Consider the following 27,702-nt stretch of genomic DNA (forward strand, 5'->3'; position numbering starts at 1 on the left):
CTCTGCACTTTCATTTTTGAGGGTTTTTGGACGGTGGTCCACGCACTCTCAGGTTTTCTGGTGCTCGTGTCCTTCTTCCTCTTTTTAACACTGTGATTTCCCCCAGTGGTGGGTGTCAAGTCAGGGGAAGAGACAGGTGCTGGCTGCTCTACAGACTGCTCCACTACCTCCATGTCTCCCTCAGTGTTACCTGTCCCTGGATGGTCCGGGGCAGCACCACTAATATCTGGGGTCTCTGGCACTGTACACACTGACCCTGACAATAGGGCCTCCTCCTCCTGCTCCTCATCTGGTACATCTGCCCCTTCCAACAGGTCTTCATCAGGCAGGTCCCTACAGATGTTGTGCCAGGCATCAGGGCAGTCCCTACGGGGGTGACCAATCTGACCACAAAGGTTGCATCTTATGGTCTTGCAGTTGGCGCTCACATGACCGAGGTCCCCGCACAGGGTGCACTTCACTGCGGTGCAGTTACTCGCCACGTGACCTGATCTCCCACACTTAAAACATAACCTGGGCTGACCGACATAGAAACACACACCCTTCTCTCTGCCGATAAAGAAGGAGTTGGGGAGGTGATGGGTGATGTTCTGGTTCTGATGTAATTTAACCAGGACCCTCCACCCCCCGGTCCAGATTCCATCCTCATCCCTGGTCTTAGTCATGTCTGACATGAGGGTGCAATGTCTCTTGAGCCATATGATGATATCTTGAGGGGGGACAGACTCGTTCCAGAACATGATGGTGACAATCGCTGTATCTGGCTTGGAGATGGGAATAAAGCTGAACCTGTTCCACCCCTCAGTATCTCTGTAACGGGGTTGTCGAGCCCAGAACCGGTCCAGATTAGACATGAGCTTGAAGCTAATGTCATACCCCTGTCTGTCAGGCAGATTTATTACTGCCAGGATGTCGGCTGGCTGGAAACCCATGTGGGCGCACAACATGTCCCTGACCACATGCCTCCTGTCAGGTAGATCTTCCTTAGCCCCTCTATGCCTAAACCGGACAACATTTCTCCTCTTGAAGGCCTGGCCGGTATAGCTGGTATTAGAGGAGAAAAATGGGGAACCGCGACTCCATGCATTACCTGATGACTGACCCCTGTCCTGCTGTGGGGGATGTGTGGGCTGTGGATCATCAGTATAAGGGGGCTGCTGACCACCCGGACCATGGGGCTGCTGACCACCCTGACCATGGGGCTGCTGACCACCCTGACCATGGGGCTGCTGACCACCCTGACCATGGGGCTCTGCTGCCTGTGGTGTGACTAGTGGGGGGAACTCCTCAGCTGTAGATTGTCCCTCACCCTCCACAACAACATCAGTGCTATCTGCGTCACCAGCTGCCATAGACTGCACTGGAGATGACTCCTCAGCTGGGACATTATCACACACAGAGACATTAGACATATCAGAAACACCAACCACAATATTAGGCACATCAGCAGCTTCATCAATATCAGCATTAACCCCTTGCAGATCACAGTCCTGAATGTCCTCCCCAGAAACATCCTGCACAGCAAAGTCCTGTGAAGAAACACCCTGAGGTGCTAAGGTGTTACCTTAAGGTGCGAGTCCTGAGTCCTCCTGCTGTTTGCTGCCTCCTGGGACTTGTGGTGTTTGCACAACCTCACTGCTGTCATCAGGTCCACTTACTGCTGGGACTTGTGGTGCCTCACCAAGGGTTGCTGGGACTTGTAGTACCTCACCGTGTTGATGTTGTCTTTTTTTGTATGCTTCCCCCTCCTCAAAAAGAAGAGTTGCCGGCTGCAGTACTGGCCTTACATGGGACTGCTGGGTCTCAGACCTGGATGTTGACGCAGATATCTTGTCAAACCTCTGCTGGTTCCTGTAGGTCTCTCCAACTGGTCCCATTTGGTGGTCAATAACAGCCTCCATCTCCCTCACAATGTCAGTGAGTTGTTTGGCCAGGGAGTCCAGCTTGTTATCCAGCAGGGCCTGCTTCCCCGGGTTTGCTGCCTTCAGTCTGTATGCGCAGTCTATTTGCTTTTGCAGGTGCAGTTTTTGTTTTTTGAGTGTCTCCATTTTCCTCACCAGTGCTGGGATCTGAGCGGCCAGCTGGAGCTCCGGTGATGGGGGCTGCAGTTTGCTGCTGGACTGTTGCTTGCTTGCAGGCCTGGATCCTGTAGGCACACCATGAATGATCTTTCCTGGGACCGGACCCTGTGATTTTGGTGCAGAGTCCAGAGACTTAGGGTCCGGAGGTCTTGCAGACACAACTGTGGTAGCACCTTTATTTTTTCCGTCTTGGCCGCTTTTGCTCTCCTTCACAGCCTGCAGACCCCCAGACCTGGTGCGCTCAGAAGGAAACACCACACTCTGCTGCAGGTTCTCCTGGATGGGCTGCCTCTCCAGCGATGTCATCCTCTGCCTGCCCGGGGTGGAGGTGGATTGTCCACCTGAGGCTTGCAATAGAGTTTGCTTCTCACTCTGGATGTAACTTGCCTTAGAACTTTCCATCACTTTACTTTTGCTCACAGATGATACAACACTCGCACAGGCAGGTTTCTCCAGGTTCCTGCTTTTCACTGCTTCTTTATCCATACAAACTTTCTGGACATTACTGCAGTCACTGGTTTCATTCTTGGCAACAATGGCATTTTCATCCCTTGCTGTAGTTGTCTGGGTATTGTTTCCCAGATTAGGCCTTGGAGCCTGGGCCTTGCATGGGGAGCTTCCCCACCCAGGGTGGCCCCGCCCTGGGCTAGCTCCAGACATCCAGAGAGATCAGGAGCTCAACTAGCACACAACCTAACCTCTAGGAGGCAGTATTATAGTAGTTATATTCCTGTACATAGGGGGCAGTATTATAGTAGTTATATTCTTGTACATAGGGGGGCAGTATCATAGTAGTTATATTCTTGTACATAGGGGGCAGTATTATAGTAGTTATATTCTTCTACATAGGGGGCAGTATTATAGTAGTTATATTCTTGTACATAGGGGCGGTATTATAGTAGTTATATTCTTGTACATAGGGGAGCAGTATTATAGTAGTTATATTCTTGTACATAGGGGCAGTAATATAGTAGTTATATTCTTGTACATAGGGGCAGTATTATAGTAGTTATATTCTTGTACATAGGGGACAGTATTATAGTAGTTATATTCTTGTACATATGGGGCGGTATTATAGTAGTTATATTCTTGTACATAGGGAGCAGTATTATAGTAGTTATATTCTTGTACATAGGGGGCAGTATTATAGTAGTTATATTCCTGTACATAGGGGGCAGTATTATATTAGTTATATTCATGTACATAGGGGGCAGTATTATAGTAGTTATATACTTGTACATAGTGAGCAGTATTATAGTAGTTATATTCTTGTACATAGGGGCAGTATTATAGTAGTTATATTCTTGTGCATAGGGGCAGTATTATAGTAGTTATATTCCTGTACATAGGGGACAGTATTATAGTAGTTATATTCTTGTACATAGGGGGCGGTATTATAGTAGTTATATTCTTGTACATAGGGAGCAGTATTATAGTAGTTATATTCTTATACATAGTGAGCAGTATTATAGTAGTTATATTCTTGTACATAGGGGCAGTATTATAGTAGTTATATTCTTGTACATAGGGGGCAGTATTATAGTAGTTATATTCTTATACATAGGGGGCAGTATTATAGTAGTTATATTCTTGTACATAGGGGGCAGTATTATAGTAGTTATATTCCTGTACAAAGGAGGCAGTATTATAGCAGTTATATTCCTGTACATAGGGGCAGTATTATAGTAGTTATATTCTTGTACCTGGGGGCAGTATTATAGTAGTTATATTCTTGTACATAGGGGTCAGTATTATAGTAGTTATATTCTTGTACATAGGGGCAGTATTATAGTAGTTATATTCTTGTACATAGGGGACAGTATTATAGTAGTTATATTCTTGTACATAGGGGGCGGTATTATAGAAGTTATATTCTTGTACATAGTGAGCAGTATTATAGTAGTTATATTCTTGTAAATAGTGAGCAGTATTATAGTAGTTATATTCTTATACATAGGGGGCAGTATTATAGTAGTTATATTCTTGTACATAGGGGGCAGTATTAAAGCAGCTATATTTCTTTACATAGGGGGCAGTATTATAGTAGTTATATTCCTGTACAAAGGAGGCAGTATTATAGCAGTTATATTCCTGTACATAGGGGCAGTATTATAGTAGTTATATTCTTGTACATAGGGGCAGTATTATAGTAGTTATATTCTTGTACATAGGGGGCAGTATTATAGTAGTTATATTCTTGTACATAGGGGGCAGTATTATAGTAGTTATATTCTTGTACATAGGGGGCAGTATTATAGTAGTTATATTCTTGTACATAGGGGGCAGTATTATAGTATTTATATACTTGTACATAGGGGGCAGTATTATAGTATTTATATACTTGTACATAGGGGGCAGTATTATAGTAGTTATATTCTTGTACATAGGGGGCAGTATTATAGTAGTTATATTCTTGTACATAGGGGGCAGTATTATAGTAGTTATATTCTTGTACATAGGGGGCAGTATTATAGTATTTATATACTTGTACATAGGGGGCAGTATTATAGTAGTTATATTCTTGTACATAGGGGGCAGTATTATAGTAGTTTTATTCCTGTACATAGGGGACAGTATTATAGTAGTTATATTCTTGTACATAGGGGGCAGTATTATAGTATTTATATACTTGTACATAGGGGGCAGTATTATAGTAGTTATATTCTTGTACATAGGGGGCAGTATTATAGTAGTTATATTCTTGTACATAGGGGGCCGTATTACAGCAGTTTTCCCGCTGTTGAGAAGAGCAGATCTGTAGGGGTCAGGGTTGTTGGTCCTCCATTATTCTGGTATGTATAAATTCCCTGTAATCTCATATAATCCTATACATTGTTACTTCCCATGTCATTGCTGTCAGGCATGTAGCAGTGACAGATGACATGTAAGACGACACTACAGATGTGTCCCAGTGACCATGTTTTCTTGTGTCAGACCAGTCGGTGTTTTGTGAAAAACTGCAAATCTTCTCATCGCCACGTGAAGAATGCAGATAATGCAGGGTCTACGTGTATTTTCTATGGTAATTGTATGTGAAGAATTCATCTTTTTCTTTGTAACATAAAATAGTACATTGTCTCCTTGAAGGGAATGGAGCTGCGTACAAGAAACGACAGCAGTAATTCAAAGGTCTTTCTCCAAAATTCTTCTGCTTGCAGCTAAATGCAAATCGCAGCTTTGGCTGTGACTGGAGTACAGATCTCCTTTTCACCAAATAAAATGCAATGCAAAGTGTTTTCTAAATTTTTTCAGCATTTTTTCCTTTTTATAGAGGATCTATCACTACCTCCGACATGTTCAACTCTATGTACCTTTTAATAATTGCCAAAAATTCTAATGGAGTTGGAATTATTTTTCCAGTTTCAACAATTCCTAAGCAATCACTGTCATAGAGTCCTCACCCTGCTGTGCTCTTCGTGCTCTCCCTACATTGCCCAGCCCTTAATCTATGCCTTGTATCTCTAGTTTTTCATTATACCTCTGCATAGCAGATTTATGGTTCTAGCAGTGCAAAGATCTCACAGCACAGCAGTGTGAGGACACAGCCCAGAGCACTTGGAGAAGCTACAATCATGGAATATCAATCCAAACATCACAGTCCTGCTGCTACTAACAACATACACAAAGGTCTAATTATACATCTCACTAGAAACAATAACTAACTCTGGCTGCAGAGAACACAGAGCACAGCAGTGTGAGGATACACCCCCAGTACAACGCTCCTGGAATATAAATCCATATCTCACAGTACTGCTTCTACTAACAACATACACATAGGTCTTATTACACATCTCTCCAGGGACAATACATAACACTGACTGCAGTCTGTATGGTTACACCTTCTGACAGGTTCCCTTTCAAGCAATGAATTATTGTATTAATAGAGATTAATATGAGATCAGTAGGGATCCTACAATTCGGCATCTGCCAAGCAGCTGTTTCCGGCTGAATCAACTCAAAAATTTGGAGCTGTGGCTCATTGTCTCTGTGTAGTGGCCGAGGTCTGGTACTGCACGTCAACTTTCATTCATTTGAATAGGAATGGAATTGTAGTTACCAGAAGTGACCACTACACAGAGAATGGAGCTGTTCATCTAGCTTGGCTGCCTGCATTGATTCCAGCCACAATTAGTTGATCAGTGGTGTTTCCGTCATTCTGATTTTGATGATCTTTCCCAGACCGATGAGCACCACCTTGTCCATGGGTCTGGTATTAAAGCTCAGCTCTTAGTAGTTGCACACCCCACACAACCTGTGGACAAATGCTAATGTGCCACCGTGCTTTTATCACCCTGGAAAATCCCTTTAACAGGAAACCAAATTTTAGCCTAATTTTTAATTCCTCTTGTAACTTCTGGCATTACTCAGGTTTAGCAGGAAATGATCCGTGTGTAATGTGGAGACAGGAGGATTGGGAAATAGGTCACCAGGCCTGGACTTTGCCACATTCCCGTAACTACACAATGACAAGGCAGACGGCTCCGGCTCATAGGTGATAAGAGCCAAGGCGGGGAATAAGTAACAAACACGACTACTATAAGGATACTGGGAAAATATGCTAAGTTTTCCAGGATGGGATAAGGAAAACCACCCCTCTTTTAGGCACCTTGTAAGGCAGCTCCCTTGACATCAAGCATGACCTTCAAGAAGCCTTATGACATGATGTGGGAATACTATAAGGATACAACAGCCCTGTCCAAGATTGTAGACTTTGTTTGGAGCCCCAGAAATATCCGATCTATCCCCAACTGAGACATCTGTAAGAGCCCCAATTACATTGGGAAACAAACCCCCTGGGGACCCCGTGTGATCATTGGGACTGATAGAGGTCATGGTCAGTTGTCTGGAACCTTGGAAACACAATTTTTTCCCAAAGCACCACAAGAAGTTCAAAAAGTTTTCCACCATCTTCTAAAGAGTTTCTCCCACCAGGGTATGTGGACCTCATTTTGCATCTGCAATATGTTAATAAGAGTTAACGAGAGAAGATTACAGATGAGAACAATAAGACCTGTCACTTGCCTTCTACTGATACGTAACTTTATGACATTTCTAGATCTTATCGACACATACCAGAAACCTGTCCTTCATAGTCTAGCCAAGGGCGAGAATTCTTCTACAAGGTGGTGTACATCACCGAACTTATAAAGCCCTTCTTGTTGGCTTACCTCCAGTTTCTGAGGAACTTCACGGAAATCTCAAAACTAGGTCAAAAACACTGAGGCCATCTAGATAATCTTCCAAAGGGGGGAAAGGTGCATTGGGTCATATTTACTGCGCCAGTTTTGTGTAGGACTTTCATGTACCTTCAAGTGCAAACTGCTTGCGCAGGTGTTTAAGAAGTGTCTGCACCACATATGTGTCACATGTGACCGTTTTGTGTTTCACAGCTGCACTATTCTTCATGCAACACAAATTTCTGCGTTCCGGTGCTCAGTCGGGTTGCGTGCGCCAGTTTTATCATGTAAAGTTTGACAGAATTGTGTTGCATGCCCCATGTTAAAGGTGCACCAAAAAGTGTTGGAGCAGTGCAGATTGCACCAGATTCATGAACGTGCACCAGAAATCCTGAATCTGGCACCCCCGCACTATTCTTATTTAATGTGCCCCGCTTTGTTCCACCTACTTACCACTGCAAGAATTAGCATCGCTATGTTATGGAAGTCCTCTCTCATCCAAAATCAGACGGCCATTATTCAGGAAATTTAGCAAATTGTGCCCGTGAGGACAGGCTCTGCACAGGCTCGCAAGACGTATATACGGCCTATATACGCCCCCCCATAGACGGCAATGGGTGCACATCGATGTACGGGAGCAGTACGGTGTAGCACACGTGCGGCACTATACCATTCCGTAGCCTGGAGAAAGATAGGACATGTCCTATCTTTCCCCCAGAATACGGCGTTGTGCCCCATGTTTCTCCATGGAGAGGGGCGGGGTGAGCGGCGGTCACCCCTCCTCCTCTCCCCGGCGCCAAAGTGTGCCCACCGTACTATGGTACTATGGTAAGTTTTTAGTCTGGTGCATGCTACAGGAGGCACGGTGACACTGTGGGCCACATTTACTAAGGACCTTGCGCCAGATTTCTGTCGGACTTTGCACGTTCTTTTCAGTGCAAACTTCTTGCCCAGGTATATAAGAAGTGGCCACACCACATTTGTGTCACATGTGACCCTTTTATGTCGTGAATGCACTATTCTTCATGCGACACAGCTGTCTGCACTGAAGGAGGCGTTCTGGTGCACAGTTGGAACGTGCGCCAGATTTATCATGCAAAATCCAACAGAAGTGTGTCCAAAAAAATAGTGTTGCACTCTGTCGAAGCAGTACAAGGGGTGCCAGTTTCATGATGAACGGGGCACCCAATTCATCAATCTGGCACCCCCTCCATTATACACAGGCAACTGCACCTAGTCCAGACTGCACTGTTCTTAGTAAATGTGTTAATGATCCTTTTCTTAATTGTAATGACTGAGCTAATCCCCCAGCTTTTTATTTGCCTTCTTTACCACTCCCTCTCTTCTTGTTCTGTTTATGCTGTTCTTATATATAGACTACAGTGATAGGTAATAATAATAATCCTTTATTTATATAGTACTATTAAGAATTCCTCTTTGCTACTTAACTAATGTACTTATTATATGCAGGAGGTGGTAAGATGAAGGGCTTCTATCTCACTCCATGTTTTTTGTATTGTTCTAAGTAAAAAAATTTCCAATAACAAATATGTTTTATAAAAAAAATAGACTGAGACCACCGAGCCAATCTAAAGTCTAATCTGGCAAGTAGCAGCCCATCAGCTAAAGCTAGGGATGAAAATCCAAGCAGTCCAAGAAATGTAAAGAACCTTTGTATGGGAAAAGAAGCAGCAAAAAGATCCTGGTGAAGCTACCTACCAATGAATGATCATCTGCAAGCAAAAGTCAAGTGTTTGATAGTTCAAGGGCAAGAAATATCCTGAGTGTGCAGCAGCCTCTATTGCAGGCCAGAGGTGGACAATCCACCTCCACCCCGGGCAGAGGAGGACATCCCTGGAGAAGCCGACCATCCAGAAGAACCTGATGCAGCGTGTGATGTTACCATCCAAACGTACACGTGGACCGCAAATTTGTGAGGGAGATGAAAAGCAGCCATGATGCAAGACTGAAGGTTGCTAGCTCACCCATATCTCCCAACCACTGGGTTAAAGCTACACCACAATTCTTTTTGCATAATAAACCACACCCCTTGCCCCACCCCTTTTCCCACACAGTATAAGGCTACATTCACACGGACGTATGAAAACGGCCGTATCCGTACCGTACCATTTTTTTACGGGTTACATACAGCCACATTCATTGCAATGGACAATACGTCTGACCATTTATATTGCCGTTGTTAACTCCGTCCGTACCGTATACTGGCCGTATAAAAATATAGAGCATGTCCTATTTTCTCCCATATTTCAGTTCCGTATGCCCTAGAAGTCTATTGGGATGTATAAAATACGGGTTACATACGTGCTGCATACGGATGAAAAATGTCACGTATATACGGCCTGTTAATACGGGACTGGATAAATCATACGGTCGTGTAAATGTAGCCTAATACCTAGCATAATGGCTTTTACACCAAATATTCTCACCTTGTACAATTCCCCATTTTCCCTCCCTTCTTATTGTGGTTCCTTTCTCTGCTCCCCTTTTTATTGTGCTCCCCTCTGCTCCCCTTCTTATTGTGTCCCCCTTTCTTGTCCCCTTCTCTATTATGCCCCTACTATTTGTGCCCCCTTTCTGCTCCCCTTCTCTATTATGCCCCCACTTTGCTCCCCTTCTTATTGTGCTCCCCCTCTTATTATGCCCCGCTTCTGCTCCCTTTACTTATTATGTCCCCTTTCCTGCTCCATTTCTGCTTGTCCTCCCCTTTTTATTTTGCTCACCTTTCCTCGTTCTCCCGCTACAGTCCTGCCTTATCCTCCACCGCATCTGTACTACGGCAGCGCTGTGATGATGTCACTGGACCGGCCAGGTTATGCTGTGTACAGATGCGGAAGGACCCGGCGGTGATACTGAGAGCTGGTCGCGCTCTGTATCTACAAAGAAATGCATTTAACTCTAAATCAGCAAATGGAAGAGGCTTTGATTTTCCAGCGTTTGCAAAGGCCTCCACTTATATTAAGATAATTCCTCACTAAATTGTGAGGAGAAGTTGGAAGCCAGAAATGTGAAAGTTTAGCAATGGAAGAACTGGAGATTGGTCTGCTGAAGACTTACCTGGTCCCTGTCTTCCTGTACGTCTCTGTCGTCTTTCCTTTGCCAGAATCTTTCTCTGCTCGGCTCTTTAGCCTGTTCTTCCAGCTTTTATGGTTGAACCCAGTAAAATGAGAGATCACCTACCTACAGAGGGTGGGCTGGACTCAAACAACTGTCCCCTGTAGGTGAATGGTATCTGGTATTGCCTTCTGCAGAATCGTGGATGTGAGTTTTACATTAGCCATATAGTAGTTCCCATAGCGGTGGAAGTGTTATCTTCCATGGTATAGAAGTTGTCAGTCAGTAGATTGTGCTACAAGGAAGTTCCAGATCAGTTCCTCTACATTCCACAACTTAACAATTTCTAAGACTTGACAATCAATAAATCAATGATCGCACGTTGATGTCATCACCTCTACTACCCAGATAAGAGAACAGAAATAAAGCTGCACTTCTATCATAACCTGCAGTAATGGAAAGTGTTATCAGTGGCAATTGGAAAAATTGTGCAAGTAAAATAAAGAATAGAAAATTTGCGTCCTCTAGGAGATGTCTCCAGAGGTTGGTTCAGGCTTAGATCAGATTGGAAAAATGGAAGGTTTCTCCTTACATTGAAGATGTAGGTCAATGTTTTTGGCAAGTTTGATCCACTACTATATATGATATTCCTTAGAAATGGACCCTTGTCGGCTGCAGATTGGGTTTTCTTCTCCTTGACCTCCAGGCACATTTATAGGACACTCCTGTACTTTCTTGGGCTCAGTCTGACAATGAGTTTGACAAGTGTTCATACAAACGAATAAGAGAAAGGAGGAGTGTAAATGATCAAAAATGAGTCATCTTTATTATCCAATAAAGGACAATGGGGCTTATTTACTAAGGGTCCGCAGATTGCATTTCTGTTCATGGTTTTCAGGATTTGCACCCCTGGGACAGGGATTTAGAATGGGATTTTGTCGTACACTATCAGATTGTGGCACAGCTGCGCAGGCTTTCATGCTACAGAAATCGGGGGGTGAATGTTGGACAATCCGACTGATTCGGACTGAGCGCGGATTTAATATTCAAATTGTGTCACATCCAATGCACTTACATACACCGTGAAGAAGATGGTGAACTCCATCGGACTTGAGCGGGGAAGCGACACATGCAGGATATCGGGCACAATCTTTGTGAATCGTGGCACAGTGCATTGATGTCGGACAATCCACTTTGGGTGAACTCTGTCGGCCGGGTAAGTAAATGTGCCCAAATGTGTTGAATGTGAAGTGTTAGGTGAGAGAATGAGATGTTGATGGAAATTTGTTTGTTCATCTTAAAACACCTTGGGGCATATTTACTAAGGGCTTTGTGCTGGTTTTCTGATGGGCTTTGCACGTTCTTTTAGGTGTAAACTCCTTGCACAGGTATTTAAGTAGTGTCCGTGCCACTATTGTGTTGCATGCAACCTTTTTGTGGAGCGCCTGTGCTAGCCTCCATGGGACATAAATTTGGGGGCGCTCCGGGGCTCAGTCGGACCGTGAGTTGGATTTAACATGTAAAGTCTGCCGCACGCCCTATGTTTAAGGTGCACCACAAAAGTTGGTGAATGCTGTCAGAAAAAAGCGACAGATTCTTGATTTCTGCCGCACGTTCTTAATGAATCTGTCACACCCGGCATTATACATGGGCAGAGCACTTCTAGTGAAGTTTCCGACAATCTTAGTAAATGTGGCCCCTTGTCTTTACTCTTTCCATTGGAATAATGTTTAATACAAATGTGAGAATTTGGATGGAGAAAAATAGTGGTTGAGCTTGGTATTAATAAAAAAAAACGATGACAGCTCTCAGGGAAGGACATTCTTTGTCTATCAGGAGCTAAGCTATCATAAAACGGGCTAGTATCCACCTGGACCTGTATATCAAAAGCATAAGATGGTAAAGTTAGCGATAGCTGCTGAAAGGTAGCTGGTTAATGGTGCCTTCCGCAGACTGCGCCAGCTACAAGAAATATTTCCTCAGCTCACCCTACACGGCCGCACCCATCACAATTATTGACTTCTTTTCACTCTATAATCAGACTAGGGAGTTCAAAGAGACATAAAGCCTCCTCCAAACCACCCAAATCCTTGTTATCAATGGTATACAACTACCTAACCTTAGAAGAGCGCACACCTGAACCATGATTTATCAACGAATGGAGAAAAGAGTTGGAGGTCAAATTCTCTAGAAGTAGGAAATACTTCAAAACAGTCAGCGACCATCTATCTTACTATATTAGTTTACAGGACACAAGCTACAAATATCTATTGCAGGTTGTATTGGACACCATACATACTGCACCAAGACTGCAAGCTAATCTTCTCATACTAGAAATCGGGCAAAATTACAATCATACATGTCTGCTTAGGTGCCCCACTCCTGAACCCGAAAGCAGTCCTGCTAAATAGACCTTTGTCTAGTCTGGTACTAGCTGCTATATAATTCATCCCCTGGCATTGGTGCTCAATTAAATTGCCCTCCATCCATCAATGCTCATAAAGAGGGGGCAACTGTACAACTTTAAAGGTTAAAGGTACTTAATTCCCTTTGAATATGATTTTACAGCACGTTCTCTAGAACATGGGCCTCCTGGATTCCATTTCTGCAGAATTCACTAAAACCACTGCTGTCTCCGCCCATTCCAATGTTCCTCATGGAGTGTGATCCTGCAAACTGAATTATTTATGATTGTGTTAGAAAAAAAAAATGATAAAAACCAATACAAATATATTGGGAAAGAAAAGCCGAAGACTAAAATTATCTATACAGCGACAATGAAACGTGAACATACCTTGTGCCGACCTGGGGACTATTTGTTCCTCCGTTCTTACAATATGGTCTCTACTATTTGTAGACTGACCCCACTGTCTTGGGATGGACCCATTACTTATACCAGGTCTTCTCATCTATCCTGGAGCAGTGGAAATGATGTCGCTTGCACATGAGGAGGATTGGAGGCATTAACAGACGACCAGGTAGGTCTAGTGTACATTGCCTGTATAATGCACATTTCACAACGCTTCAAAAGTTTCTTGGTATCCATAGATATAGTTCCTGAAAGACTTTTCCGTGTTAGATTTTCAACTCTGGTTCTGCCAGCAATCAGCTGAAATATCATATGCATAATTGAAACTCAGTTGTGCCACCACAGCTATATGTAAGGCGTGGTACCTCTGTAGACATTAAAGGGTATGTATTGTTCCACGAATTGCTATGACTGCCACTTTATTTAACTGATTTGTGTAGGTAAAGGGAGTCAGAGCCTCACCGATCAATCCATCGATGATGTCGAGTGAAACAAACCTTTGAAACTTTTGGCTGTGATTTCTAGCTTGTTGCTCCTTCATTCTAGAAGTTGTAGGTGTCCAACAGCTGAAGGGCCTCAAGCTAAGGATCAAAAACAACAGGTCGTCACATCAAAAACAGAATTACCTTCATAAACATTTCATTGTCTAAAAATACCATGTAATGAGTGGCTTGAACCCAACAATAAAATGTTAGAGGGCTGTACCAGCAGGTTAGGTCACTCCTTGGCACCACCTGCAGCTCATATGACTGTACATGACATCCCTACCCATACAGTCGTAGGAAAAAAATATCTAACTATATGACTTTATTGTTTACAGTATCTACAATACGAGTCAGGAGAAGAGGTGGCACCAGTGGAGGAAGTGTGATGGTCCGGGAGCTGTTCTGCTGGGATCATTGGATCATGGCATCATGTGGATGTAACTCTGGCACATGCCACCTACCGAAACGCTGTACAGACCAACTTACCGCCTTAATTGCAGTGAATTCTTTAAGAATACAAATGCCCTTACTCATCCCAGATACGGTCTGAGGAACATGGTACAGAGCTGAAGATGATGCCATGATCTCCATCATCTGTGGGATGTAGGTGAAAACAAGTCCGATCCAATGAGATCCTACTTACAGGATCTACTGCTTATTTCTTAAACCATAAACTACCGGACACTTTCAGAGGTCTCAAGAGGTCCCTGAACGATCAGTATGGGAGACCTACACAACACAAGGTATATTGGTGTATATCTACGACTCCCTTTGTCTCGTCTTTGGGAAATCCTCAAATTATAAGCTGTTGGTAGGACTTGAGGATTGAGATGGAAAAAATTTGTAAACAGAATATTATCCAAGCTTAGTTTACTTTCAACAATGTGCTGGGTCCATTTCTCATACTGAGACATCTTGGGGCTTATTTACTAAGGGATCCGCGGCCCCATTTTCCAACGTTTTCGGGGATCGCACCACTGGGACAGGGATTTAGAAGGGGATTGTGGATTTTGGTACATTCATCCGACTGATTCGGACTGGGCACAGGATTTAACTTTCAAATTGTGTCGCAAGTCCAAGCACTTACATGCACCAGGAAGAAGAAGGTGAACCCCGGCGGACCTGAGCGGGGAACCGACACATGCAGGATATTGGGTGCACGATGTAAGTGAATCGCGACAGAGTGCATGGGGAATCGGGTCGGGGAACGCGCAGGACCGGGTAAGTAGATGTGCCCCCTTGTGTTGTTCCTTTGTTATTGTTCTGATGAGTCTAATGGAAGGTTTTTCTTTAATCGGATTTGGATGGTAACCTTCCATCGACCATTAAAGATTTACGCACTAGGGGGACCATTGAGTAGATGGGCTCCCTATAGATGTATAGGTGCCACTGGGAGTTGTGAACTAGGCAGTGCAAATACCCCCAAAACTGCTAAACAGGGTTTTTTTCCCCTCTCTTTGTCTTGCTTCTGGGGTAGTGAACCTCCTGGACCACCGCGGGCGATGATACAAGCCGACACCTAGGACTGGAGTGGCAACTGGTCTTCACCAGAGCCTGCCACAAAGTGGGTTGGTCTTGCTGCGGTGGGGTACCAACAGGTCTTTCTACAGGTGGGAGCACCAGCATGGCAAGGTGAGTGAGGACGGGGAAGCAGCGGACGCCGCCACAGAGAAGGGCACGGGTGTGCCTGCGATGTGAGATGTGGATCGCAGGGGCACCCATGACATTCTTTTTCCTTGAAAGTGGCTACAAGTGCAGACGTGGCGGCCACAAGTGAGTGTAAAAAGAAAGATAACCCTTCATATACTGGGGAATATTGACCACAGCATCTAAATGGCTTCAGAGGGAGGGGCTTTCTCTTTCAAGTTTCAGCACCTTTGCCCCTGCGAGTTCTGGGCATAAATGCCTAAACATGGTAGCTGGGGGCCTAGCGAAGAGTGCACCACTCATGAGGCAAGTTGAGCCTCTTGCCTCAGGCAGCGCCACCTGCAACAAAATGGGAGACAGCATCAGGGCCGCAGTTACCTGCTACAAAGCAGGACCAGACTCTTAAAAATAGTGTCTCTTCACACCCAATGTCAGCGTGGGTGGGAGACGCTACATGGAGAACCCACGTAGTAAATAAATAACCTTATATACTACTATTGGATGGGGCAGAGGGGGTGCCATCCTATAGCTTGCCTTGTGAAGCATAAAGTTTAGGTTCACCCCTGCCCCCAGGTCTGCCTTTAGTTTATGTCAATGAGGCTGTGACAGAATAATACATTGCATTATAGTTAAATATTGGGGAGGGGGGGGGTCTACAAAACACTGTAAAAAAGCCAAATAATGTTTTATGAAAAAATTTGTAAGTAAAATACTTTAAAAAGATAATAAAATATTTACCCCAAAAATGTGTCGCTTCCCAGAATGAGATGCTAAAAATTGAAAATCAATGAAAAGTACATGTGCACCCCAAAAAAGATGCCATTAAAAAGTAACCCCCCCCCCTTTAAAGTTACAGAAAAATACTAGGTATGGCAGTATATTAACAAGAAAAAAGAAAAGATACAGCTCACCGTGACTCTTTGGTTGCGCACGTGCTGGAGATCCACACCTGTGTTGGTGCTGCACATAAATCCAAGGAAAACACGAGACTCCGCATCAGTGCTTGGTTAAAAATATTCGTCTTCCACTGAAGAACTCTTTATTTTCGGCAAATCCAATAAAACATGGCAAGCGTAATCCCCGCAAGTGCATATGAGGTCATTAAAGCCTACATGTTTCTGGTGCACAGTGCACCCTTAGTCATGGCTAAGGGTGCACTGTGCACCAGAAACATGTAGGCTTTTATGACCTCATATGCACTTGCGGGGATTATGCTTAGCCATGACTAAGGGTGCACTGTGCACCAGAAACATGTAGGCTTTTATGACCTCATATGCACTTGCGGGATTATGCTTGCCATGTTTTATTGGATTTGCCGAAAATAAAGAGTTCTTCAGTGGAAGACGAATATTTTTAACCAAGCACTGTTGCGGAGTCTCGTGTTTTCCTTGGATTTATGGCAGTATATTGACTCTTAAAGGGTTTTTTTGAGATTTTATATTAAGAGCTTTCCCATCCTATCATTATGTGGTCAGTTGGGACCCCCAACCTAAGACCCCCCCAGCAGAATACGAAAACCTGGAAATAGTTGCCCTTTTTGAACTTAATGCCTATCTTCAGATCTTGATGTAATAATGTCCGTGCAGCTATCATTCAGTCCATGCAGATGACCTTTGCTAATCCACGATGCTGGACACATGCATTGCACAAGTTTGACATTGTGCCAATGCGAAAGTTTTCTGAAGAAAAATCTAAAGAATGAAAATATGAAGAATGTTTAACTAGGAGACAGAATAGGACAAGCGTATCCGAATGGTTGAAATCAGTAATCAGTAATAGGAAAACCTATGTGTGAGTCTCTAGAGCTGCCTCCTGACACTGAGCTTACATCTATAGGCTGTCTATGCTATAGCTCTTCTAGTGTAGCTTGCTGGGGGTTGTAGTATCTCCTCACTAGAGTTTGCTATGACCTGCTCGGGCAGGGAGGGGTTGGTGTGTGGCTCTTATCTGGAGGGAGTGACACTGTGTCATCTGTGTTATATAGAGTCTCGCTTCCTGGATAGGTGGAAAGTGACAGAGAAGACAGGTGACAGCTCCTACAGGGACAAGTACTGCGCTCACTCTGCTCTATAGGAACCTGACCAGAACTTTGCTTTACTACTAGAACCTGACCCAGATCCACCAGGAACAATGCTGCACCTTACAGAGGGATGACCCCTGGAATTATGGAGCGTCCTGAAGGCAACAACCAGAATCAAATACTGGGACAAGCCGGAGAGTGACCCCAAAAACTCAAACCCACTGGCGTAGGAGACCCATTATCTATATTTTCCTGGTAAGTGATTTCTTCTATGATACTGTGACTGAAGATATAGGTTAATGGATACCTGGTTAGATTGTAAGCTCTTTAGATTGGATACTTGTGGTGGATTTATACAGAATGCAACTGCCTGTTGCCCCAGAGATAGGGACCAGTGGTTATCGGGATATTCTGACCCACATCTCCCCCATGTTCTAGAGCAGCGGTTCTCAACCTGTGGGTTGCGACCCCGACGGGGGTCGAACGACCAAAACACAGGGGTCGCCTAAAGGCATCGGAGCCACGATTTTATCGAATTTTTTGGCACAAATTCAATATCCTTGTACATGGTTTGGGGTCACCGCAACATGAGGAACTGTATTGCGGGGTCACAGCATTAGAAAGGTTGATAACCACTGTGCTAGAGCCATCCTCCGCATGATGCCGATACAGCTTACAGCCATAGGAGACTCAGACCGGCCAATCAGAGCTGAGCTATGCATTAGGGGTCCCCAAGAAATACTGTATCCGCCCATGTATATAAGACCTCCACGATCAGATGCTCCATGTAGTATAATATGGAAGCTTGGAGAATGGACTTCTCCCACATCTTTGCTCCATCCCTTCTGTTGTGTTGGTGTAATTTCCCTCAGTAAAATACACAATGTTTTATAGATCTAGTATAGATTTCTCAACTTCATGTAGAAATCCCCACATGAACTGAGACTTTAGAGGCAGAGACCACGCAATGCTAGATCAATAAATGTTCTGCTTGCCTAAGAGCTGAAAGAGGCAGCGGGGGTTAATTGCTGATCTTGTGCTGGGCAATAAACTCTCTTCGTACACAGTAAGTATATAGTATACAGACACATAATTATAGTGTATGACAATAGTATCCAAGCTCCAAAGAAGGAAATGCTGGAACCATTGTCTAGAGGAGTCAAAGACAAAGACCTAACTGTGAAACGAGCACCAAGCAACCTAATGCCCAGGGATCTATGTGAGGGGCTGCGGAGGGTATGGTTGCACTGGGGTGCAGGAACCTTAGGGAACCACAAAGTGTCTCCAGCACAGAAGAGAAGACCTCATATGTTGTATTAAGGTCCACCAGACCTCATGTTTCTGGTATCTTCTCATGTACCATATGGAGCCCATTCAATGATCAGGAATATGCAGATGAGGGGACGGACAACTAAATTGTAATTGTGTACTAGATTTTACTATCATAACAACCATGTATGGACGACAGGGCTTGCTGGCCCAGACAGAAGAACCTGGTGCCCCCTCTTCCCCATTCCTGGTGGACTACTACTCTATATTCCTGGTAAGGAGGGTCTGGAGGGCCACTATCAGAACCTCCTGTCTAAGTATGAGTGAAGCCCAGCTGAATTTCCTATCCAGAACCGTCCAGGGACATTCATGGATAGTTCTGTCCTGCACATGGAAATCTGGTGGACTAATATCTATTCCTGGTAAGGAGGGCCACCATCAGAACCTCCTGTCTGGGTATGAGTGAAGTCCACCTGATCTTTCTATCCAAAAACCATCCAGAGACATTCATGGACAGTTCTGTCCTGCACAGGAATATCTGGTGGATTACTCTATCTATACCTTGACAGAAGGGTCTGTAGGGCCACCATCCATCAATGGACAATTCTGGACAGGAGGATCAGGTGGGCTCCACTCATGCCACACAGGAGGTTCTGATGGGTTGAAACCCACTTCTTGGCTGTTTACCTATTGGGTTACTCTATTTCCTTCTAACTTTCCGTAGACTACTACCCATTCAAAGTTCCTATAGTTTTCTATAAGTTGCACTATGTTTGTGAATGAGCAACCTGTAGAAGTACAATATGCCTATTGAGGGCACTTGAAGTGAAGGCTCATTCATTATAACTGCGGCCATGTTACAGAACTATTGCATCCATCCTTAAAGGGGCTTCTTTCAAGGTTGTGTTTACAATTACAGCTTAGCCCTATTCCCTCAAAAGGAACAAACTACAGACAAGAGCGGTGTCTTTAACATCCCCTTTAAGGAATGATGGGACAACAATGTGACCAGCTTTCATGAATGTTGAACAAGTTCTTGCTCAACCTTTATAAGTGCAATCAGTTCTAGAAAGACGATGTCCGTTGCCAAATAATTTTATGGACGCATAATGTCAATGTACAACTAATATACCAGCACAAACCAGACGTCATGTCATTCAAGGGTAATTGATACAAATACACAGACAAAATATCAGATGAATAACTTTATGGCATAGACGTATAATTATAGTGAGGGTGAAGTGACTAAACCTTAGCTAGTGGTTTACTGCATTCTGTGGTCATCTGTCAGAGTGCAACCTGGAAGACATGAATCCTGAATACCCCATCATCCCCTGTATAATGCTAGGCTTGTGTCTAGGGGGACCTAGGGCTCATTCATATGATTTGCAACCATATCACGGCCCCCATTGACCTCTATGGCTCCTGGTCACGGCAAGCATACGGTGCGCACCAAGTCGGGCGGCTGTGGTGCTAAGTATAGGTCTTGTCAGGACTTCGGTGTTGAATGGCAGAAGTTTTGAGTAAGAAATTGCCAAAGTTCTCTCAATGGTCCTTGGTGGACCTTCATTGGAAAGAGGACACATCACCCGAAGACCTGATGGTATCCTAAAGCTTAGGTAGCTTACCCATTGAAAGTCTCTTATTGTTGTAGTTTGCCTTGAAAGGTCAGGTAGGCTCCCATGTGTATATGCGCGATGGTTTACAAGTCCAAGCATGGTCTTACAACTTAGAGATACTGTGGCATGTTGAAGAGGGTAGAGTGGCCTGGGGGCAGGGAGAGCTAAAGCTTGGATGGTGTCCTCTGAGGAATGCTTATTTGGATCCCCAATCTATTACATTCAATATTGACTAATGTCTTTGGGTTAACACCTCCAGAGTTTTTAGACAGTGTGATGACATCTTCATACTAAACTTCATACTCAACTAAATTAGATACATCTAGGCTGATACTTCCTATGGACACACATTGTTAAGGTCAGCCATAGCCAGTGCTTTGTCCGTACCCACTGCCCTTAGGTAGACATGTCCATATTTTGAATTGTTCTCTATTTATACATATGCAATTTAGTGATATAATTTAGTGTTATAATGATTGATGGATTGTCAAACCTACATCTTAACTGGCTTAGAAACCCTTAAAGGAGGTGTCCTGCATGGGTAACTTTCCACTATGACAGGATAGAGGATAAATAGAGAATAAATTACAGATCGCTGGGGGAATTTTTGGTCCACTGTTCTGCTGATTTCTAGGGGGTGAGTCACTTAAGTAAGTTTTGTGGGACATTTCCTTTAACGGCATTGTGAGTTAATTTGGGAAATCTACAACTTACACAAAGCAGTTTACTACTAGAGAATCTTTGGAGGACCCAGATTTTATTTCCAGTACGTGTAGGGCCCATTTATTTCAAGTACTTTTTCATCGGGCCTCTAGGGGCACTGCAGGGGAATTGAACATTTGTTGATGATTGTTGGGGATCTAGTAAAAACAGACACAAAAATATATATACATATATAAAATAATAAAAATTGGAAAAAGCGAGCAGCACTCCAAAGGTAGAATTCAAAAGTTGGTGATCTTTATTGAGGTAAGTGGCAACGTTTCGGTGTTGGACACCTTTTTCGACAGCAAAATGTTGCCACTTGCCTCAATAAAGAACACCAACTTTTGAGTTCTACCTTTGGAGTGCTGCTCACTTTTTCCAATTTGTATCTGCGTAAGGACCAAGCCAGGACCTCTGCAGGCTCTGCACCCCCCCTCCTTAGGAGTTCCATAAAGCTGTGCAGACTTGAACTCTACTTTTTGTATGTAAAATAATATATAGGTGGAAGAGCCTGTAAGAATTAGACAGATATTAAAAAGAACTTTGATGGTCAAATATTCAATCTTCAAAACAGTATTGCCCTTGAAGGATAAAGCCATGATTGCTTTTTTTTTTAGATATAAGTAGTGCAGGACTCGGCTTCCTTGGAAAAACCATAAAAAATCTTGGGGGTTAACCTTCATCGGCCCTAGTAACCTCCAAATGTCTTATACTGGGCCTCTAAGGTCCAGTATTGAGTTAGAACTCTAGGACCTTTGGTGGATCTTCCTGTACTTCCCACTTTCCCACTGGCTATAGTAACTGCAAGGGTAGCCATTACACCTGGAAACAAGGGCCCTTCTGCATAATAAGATCTGGATCTGATCTTCAGGAAGTTGGGTCACACTTCAAGCAAGTCTGAGTTATACAGGTCAATCCCATTGGCTACTTGTCAACCTAAGCTGCTGTCAATAAATAACAGGATAGTTACATAGAGAATATCCAAGAAGATCTAGACGAACAAGAAGCATGTCTGACACATGTGACTCCGAGGAACACTTACACAAACCAATGACATAACTGGAGCACACGCCTGACAGCGATGTGACAATGGGAAAGTATCTTCTTTCTCTCTTTTGGTCTTCATTCCAATGATATGAGTCAATATTAGCCTGGGGCAACTCTGAAATACTTGCATAACTTACAGCCACCAACCCTACCATGAACATGTAAGTAGAGTTTCTACTTTGAGAATGTCCTGTCTTCTATTGCGGTCTTGAACACACTCAATTATAGGTTGGATTTGATGGACCTGCCCAACATCTTGATGGATGGTTTGCCAATAAAAACAAATATGTTCCAGGAAATTTCTGTATACCAAAACTTGCCAGAAAGATCACTTTTTTAGGAGATCTCCATTATATCCAGAGATAGATTTTCAGCCTTCTTACACTTGCTTTGAATGGACCACCTATTCTAAATAACATTTTCTCTAATATTTAAGATGATCCATGAATCAAGTGTAGAACCACTGAAGGCTATATCATAGTCTGTACATGATAGGACTCTTTATTTACGCACTATAATTCCAGTGTAGCACATCAACCTTTTCCTTTGGCCTCCCCCCCCCAACTCAATTAAAACCTTTGTTGACTTTCAACGATTGTTGACTGATCTCCTATAATTGTATTTGCCATCTTCTACCCTGATCATTCTTGTGGCTCTCAATTCCAGTGTGCTCCTTCCTGCTGGAGCTCTTCTGTGTTCTTCCGCCATCCTCATGCTTCCTATTCCTTATGTTCTCAAGTCTTCTGTTCTCCCAAGTTCTTTTTGGAGTACCCAAGCAACCATGCACAGGGTCCTTGTCTCGGGTGCCAAAGCAAAAGGGTCAATGCTAAATGTAGCTCCAAATGTGTTCTTCTATTTTGTATTCTTGGCACTTGACATGGCTAGTTTGACCATGTCTACCTCTTTATTGCTCAACCTGACCAACTATCTGTTTATCATTGTGCCGTTGTGTCTACTTGACTTGGCTTTCTACACCTTCTTGCAGTCATGGTGACATCTACCCAGTATTCCTGACATGATGTTCTCAGCCAGAGATCTTCATAACTTTCTTTCCAAAGTAAAAGGTTTGGGTTTATTCAGTCAATGATCATCTTGATTATCTCTTCTATCTATCCAACCATGTGTTGATACAATAGACCTAATTGCTCAATGTGTACTCTGGATGTATGAAGGATCTGTTTGCACATAACAAAAACTTTGGCTGCACAATATTTTTTCCAAATACCAAAGTCTAGAAAAATTTTTCAAGTGTGATGGACATAGCACTCACATGATCTTTTATATTTCTCTGGGTAAAAAACTATGTATACACAGGGCACAGAGCCAAAAGGAGTTGTTCGTATGGTGTCTAGGATCTGTCAGGGCAGCCATGATTTCCATTGAAATGTGTCTGTAGATGTCCAATGTAGCGACATGGAGCAAACTGCTTTTAGCTCTGAGTTCTTGTGTTTATTGGTGGCCGACTACTGACCGGTACAGGGTTGGCTGTTATCCTTGACCAATTAACTCAACTGCTCAAGTTACTCAGTGCCATCAATTGTAATTCCTGGCCAACTCCTTTCATTTTCCCTATATTGTCAGCACAATGTCAGTCTGCTGCCCATAAAGCTGAAAGAAGATTCCTCCCTAATACATGTATATGAATGCGTTTTCACTGAGGACCGTTACACGTCCATGAGGATATATGTCCCATGATTAAAAAAAAAGTTCAAGAATGTCTTAAATTCTCTAAAATGTACCCCTCCCTTCCATTGTGTCCTCTCCCATCCTCTGGATGAACCTGATTATGTGGGTAAATACCAATTATGTAACTATATATATATGACCACACGTCATACCTATTACATATTTGCATATCAGTGCATAGTTGTTAGACAGATTTTTACTGTTCTTCCTCAAACATGTAATTTCCAAATACATTCACAGAAAAAATTTAAAATTGATCCAAGTAAATGATATCTAAGGGAAGGGCTGCTCTGTGTGGGTATAAACAGTCAAATAGCCATATGAAAAAGTTTACATGACAATGGGAACCTGAGGAGAAATGTGGAAGGTCCCAACGGAACATAAAAATATATAAATAACCAATTAAAGGGAAACTGTCAGTGGGACAGAACATCAGGGCATAATACACGTGCTAGGATGGAACATATGTCCTTCAGGAGATTGAAAATATTGGGGCAGATTTACTTACCCGGTCCATTCGCGATCCAGCGGCGCGTTCTCTGCGGAGGATTCGTGTCATCCTGCATTTCACTAAGGCAGTTCCTCCGACGTCCACCAGGTGTCGCTGCTGCGCTGAAGTTCTTCGGAATGCACTGAACTTCACCAAGCCAGGCCGTGTGCAGGTAAGTGCGTGTCCAGCGACACTTTTTTTTAAAAAAATGCGGCGGTTTTTCCGAACCTGTTGGGTTTTCGTACGGCCACGCCCCCCGATTTCCGTCGCGTGTGCCAAAATCCCGGGTTATTCAGGGAAAATCGGCGCAAATCGGAAATTTTCGGATAACCCGTCGGAAAAATGCGATTCGGGCCCTTAGTAAATGACCCCCAATGTTTCCCTTATATTCCTCTCCCCTTTATGAACCTTGTACAGCAGAGCTGAGATCTTATGATTGTTGAAGTTCAACACATTGTAAATGGTCTAAGACCTAAGCCACAAATGAACCGTTTAATAAACTTATGTTAGAATAGCTTACAAATTAACAGGAGAAAGTGATCTCAAAAGCTCCACCTCTGGACAGATGGAGCTATGTAGAATATTTGGTTTTGAGAGGGTGAAGTACCTATGGTGGTACCATGAAATGTCTTTTATCACTTCCAGTTTTGGAAATTCCAATAAAATAATTGTCCTTTGTTTCTTCTTTCCCCAATGAGACCTGTGTATAGACCAAAGTAGAACATCTAAAACATCTAGAATATTCATATTTCTGAAAATTGTGTTACCATCTCATTGTGCTGGTATTAGACTGGTCCACTAAAGTAACGAAGGATTCTCCAATGGGTGCAGGCTCTACCTAAACACTGGACCTCAGAGGTCTAGCAGAAGACAACCAAATTTAGAGGCTTTAGGTCTATTTCCTGGGGTTCTTGGAAGATAGAACCTCTTCTCTGTAGGATTCAGCATCTGTTTTAGGAGATACCCATTGAGGCTTGAAAAAAAGCACCTGGAGTATAAGGAATGTTGACTAAGGTAAAGTCAAATGTAGTTTTCTGGGTGGAGTTGTTCTATACATGTCCTATAGATGCTATATAATGCAGCATGTCTTATTCAGCTCTTCTTTGTTCCTTCTCTAGTTGGCCCTACACATCTTGCCATGGCATCGAGCTTTCTATGGAAGGGACTGCATCGGGCAGTGGTGACCCTTGGGATGGCCTTCATGCTCATCGGTGTGGTTCTACTGACCGTATCGGATAGAGTCTTCATCTTGGGGATCTGTTTCCTGTCGGCCGGGAGCCTGGCTGTTATTTGCTATCTCTTAGTGACATTATCAACTTGTTTCAGAAAATCAAGAAGATCTGAAAATGTAGAAAATCCCACAGAAACTGAAACCAGGACCACGGGACAGCGTCAGAATGAAGGGTAAGTGCTCTATGATGGATAATGGGTCATATTATAATGGCATACATATGATCACAGGCAAATGTATTGTTAGAACTTTTGCAGCCGTGGAACCTTGCCATGTGGTGTGCCACCAAATTTTGGATATTGGAGCATTGGAGCAGAGGTCTACTTGTACATTGCTGATTCCATGTTACATGTCTATTATCAAAATGCAATTTGCAAAGTATTAATACTGCTTAATAATTTGGCACAGCTGGAGGGGACAACATTACACATCGCCCAAGAGTTGCAGGACAGGTCCTCTACATCTAGAGATGCTCTTTGTCACCACTCTACACCGTGGCCACCTGATGAGGATCCTACACAGAGTCAGACCCCTCTATTTTAACTTATCTCTAATATGATACATTGAAATGAAGAGTGAAACTAGAAAAATCCTGCAACTTAATAGAAGGAGGTGTAGGTAGATGGGGGGAATTATATAGTGTGGTGCTCCAAGGTTCTCTAATGAAGACCATGAGCACATCCCAAAAACTCTTGCTCATTCCATCTCTATTTTGTCTCTTATGTTCAGGACGGGATCAATAGTCATGGATAAACCACAATTCGTATAGAGTCTTATTGGGGAACTTCTTGTAGTTCTACTTGTTACGAAAGCAGATCTCATTGCTGAGATCAAAGATTGTCCAGATTTGGTTGGGTTCAATAGTGCCTAGCTTCTTAATGTACAAATAGTGCCTCCTAGCTGGTAAATGTTATTAGGAGGTTAGGGTCTATGAAACGGAGAGATCTCTGAAATAAAAAATGAAATTATCTACCAGTGGGCTCATTCTCTTATCCATTAATATTGTCCTGCCACAACAGGAATTATTTGGTCTTAGGTGGGTGCTGTGTTGGAAGGACCTTCAAAGAGTCATCCTATTTTGCAAGGGAACTTCATTGTGACGATCCAAGCAAATCCAGATTACATCTTAGGTTCTCAACTTTTGGCACTTTGGGTGGTACAGGGCATGTTCAGTGCCTAGGGACTACTCGCTTTTCCCCCAAATAATCTTGACACTACTTTTATGTACCAAACTAGAAATGAGAGAGTATTACATTTGGCAAAAGCTCTGCTCTAAAATTGTCCTACCACAACAGAATGCATGGGGTTCAGTAGAGGACATACCAAATAACTTGGGTTCTTTGGGCTCTTTGACAAATAACATTTTGGCCAATGTGTATACTCAGCGATGTATAGGACGAAAATAGAGTGCATCTGTGAATAGCCTAAAGATAAGCCCTCAGAACTTTCTCCTCTGATGAACCCAACATGCTCCATCTACATCTACTACTACTTTGTGAGTTATTGCAAGAGAGAGTAACAGTGAACAAAACCACTAAAAAAACAATCCTTGGGGCTGAGTGACACAGGTGTCTGTCGAGATGGTCACCAGACTCAACCAGATCCAACTGGAGTACCAGCATGTTCTACTCAGTAAACAGCTAGAAGGGTAGATATGTACTAGCTCAGGTATTGCAAGCAACAAACGAGCACCAACCCTAAACCTGATGATGCCTCCCCTTTCATAATCCATCTCAGGTATTTTCAATTCGAAAGAAAAGACGCTGTGAAAAATTAAAAGTGACACACAACTTGTATAAAATTGCAAATATTACAAAATTTACAGTATTTAAGATACCTGCTGCCACCACATTGGGTGCTCGTTGGCATGAATGTCATCTGGTGAGCTCAGTTTGTGTGTAGTGACTTAGTAATTTAGTGTTAAACTTGTATCATCAAGTAAAAGGAAAGAAAAAATCTCTATATTTTTCCATTAGCATATATATAAAAATAGAAATGTTGAGGGTTCTCGTAGGGTCTTTCTGACATTACTAAAAAGAAGATGAGATGAGGTTTCAGTATAAGGTTTGGGTGTACCCCTTGCGACCCACACATATAGCCAAATTGGCTGCCGACAGCCAATCTTGCAAATTAATGTGCATAGCCACTAGCCACGCCTATTATTGGCCAGGGATGTCCGTCAGCCAATCACCGCCATGGCTAGTAGTTAGGGGCGTCAATTTGCCATATTGGCTATTCCATCTGGCATCATGTCCAGGTTACAAGGAGCACACCTGAACCCTGAAACTTCGGGTCCGCTCATCTCTACTCAAAACAATAGACTGCAACTATCATTCTTCCCCCAACATCATTTTATAGCAGTTG

At 43.2% G+C, this 27,702-nt stretch overlaps 1 protein-coding gene and 1 long non-coding RNA gene across 6 annotated transcripts in view; both read right to left on the reverse strand.

Annotated features, from left to right (window-relative positions):
- LOC140105779 (rap1 GTPase-activating protein 1-like) overlaps positions 1 to 1,646 on the reverse strand; it is an 82,979-nt gene extending 81,333 nt beyond the window's left edge. For all 5 annotated transcript variants that reach the window (XM_072129865.1, XM_072129867.1, XM_072129866.1 and 2 more), the window contains exon 1: positions 1,565 to 1,646. The gene's annotated coding sequence lies outside the window, so the exon portion shown is untranslated. The remainder of the gene's footprint in view (positions 1 to 1,564) is intronic.
- Positions 1 to 27,702, reverse strand: part of LOC140106014 (uncharacterized) — a 340,407-nt gene that overhangs the window by 303,235 nt on the left and 9,470 nt on the right. The window lies entirely within an intron of this gene.

The sequence above is a fragment of the Engystomops pustulosus genome, chromosome 11 (genome assembly GCF_040894005.1).
Source record: "Engystomops pustulosus chromosome 11, aEngPut4.maternal, whole genome shotgun sequence".
Classification (NCBI taxonomy): Eukaryota; Metazoa; Chordata; class Amphibia; order Anura; family Leptodactylidae; genus Engystomops; species Engystomops pustulosus.